Source organism: Scardinius erythrophthalmus (assembly GCF_964197995.2).
Source record: "Scardinius erythrophthalmus genome assembly, chromosome: 2".
NCBI lineage: Eukaryota > Metazoa > Chordata > Actinopteri > Cypriniformes > Leuciscidae > Scardinius > Scardinius erythrophthalmus.
In genome coordinates this window covers 40,855,743-40,857,573 of record NC_138222.1, presented here as the reverse complement: position 1 = coordinate 40,857,573, position 1,831 = coordinate 40,855,743, and positions in this window count along the sequence as shown.

Below are 1,831 nucleotides of genomic sequence, written 5' to 3'. Positions count from 1 at the left end.
TTCTCCCATGTGTGTTTTTTATAGGTAACTTTATGTGGTGTTTATGCGCCAAATAGTGAGTTTGAACAACTGCGGGAATAAGGTTAACAAAAGAGAGGACAGAGCTTTTGAAGGGCAGTGTTTGTCTCATCATTGCATGTTAATTTAACTTTTTAATGTTAGGTGAAAGCAAATTCTTTATATGTTTTATTCTGTTATATTTAGCTGGTCTCAGCTGGTACTGTATTTCATCCGTAGGTAGATCCTCAGGGGGCTCGGTGAAGGAAACCTTTGGTGAATAATGAAGTTATATTCCCCCTTCAACCCAGGAGTCCCTGTGGTTTAGGCAGGGCTTCCCTAGACTGCCCTCCAAAGACTACAGCGCATTTATGTGCTAATGTGCCATTTTCCCTTCCTCAAGCCCTGAAACAGATCCCAACCAGCAATGAAGTCATTGGCGAGAGAACAAAAGTTGGATTTGAATGTGGAGACTTTAAACTGATTCCACCAAGTGATTTTCCCACCTGACTAGATATCAGGGTTTGTTGTTGTTGCCCCTCTTTATTAATCTTGAGATTTCACAGGCCATGTTCATAAAGAACCGTTTTTAAAGGCACTTTTGGCACGAGTTTCAAAATTTAACTTGAAATTTAATACAAATGTAATTTAGCGTCCAACAGTATATATCATTTTTGTTATTTGCATTTCAGATTATGTATTGAGCATCTTTACAACGTTCTTCAATGGTGGTGGTGGATATAAAAATGTCCAACTTTGTTTTGTACTTTGTTTTGTTAAGGCTATTCATAGCTAACATTTTATATATCCTACACACAATTAAATATGTTCATACTTTTTTGCAGTAATTTGGCAAACCTGCGGGTTTATTTTGGAAATAACACACAATAAATATATTTTGTTCACAAACTATTTACCATGATCTTTCATTATTTTCTTTACATATAATGTGTCATGTTTCATCTCAATATGCTCTTTACTAACAATGAGGCCTATGTAAGTAGGCTACTAATAACACATTATTGGGGGAGGGGAAATGGCAAATTTCTCCATTTAGCTTATAATTTTTTTATTTATTTTGTTTGTAGCCCATTTATTACATTTTAAAACAACATTTTACTTTTTACAATCCTAACGGACTTGTAAACAACTCTGCATTTACTGTTAATGATCCGCATATAAATTCTTCCGCCAAGTAATATAGGTCGCTGTTTAGTGTTTCACAGCTACATCGCGCATTAATATTGGGACGGCTTCAGAGTTTCGACGAGGATCATCGGAATGTATAGTGGTCCGAACTTTCCGATTAAAGATAAACATGTAACGTATTAGACAACGACCTACAATGTTTTAGGCATTAACTAGCAATGTAGATATTTAGGAATACAGAAGGTGCTGGTGCACTTGTTTTGGATTTCTGTCAACTTGTAAACTTCTGTTTTACCGCAGATCGCCTCAGGTAACATAGCAATTATCGCTTTGACACGCTGTCAAATCCACACAAAAAAAATGTTTTACGATAGTTCATGATAGTGCAAGTGAATAAGCAGGACTATCCATCCTGCAAAGTCTGTAAGCTAAACTCATTAAATTTAAATGGTGAAACTTAACGTTAAGTATGTTTTACAACTGGTCGCTGGTCTGAAAGGGAAGTTGTTTACCAGTTAAAATTGTGAAATCTGAAAATCAGGTTGCATTAGCTTTGGTAACTAACTGGAAATGTGGTTGATGCCACAACCTCCTTGGGACTTAATTCTTGTAAAGGTGTGGAAAATGCCTACAGAAAATGTTAGGACTATCTTATGTATGTAGGCTAACAGTGCCAGGAGAACCA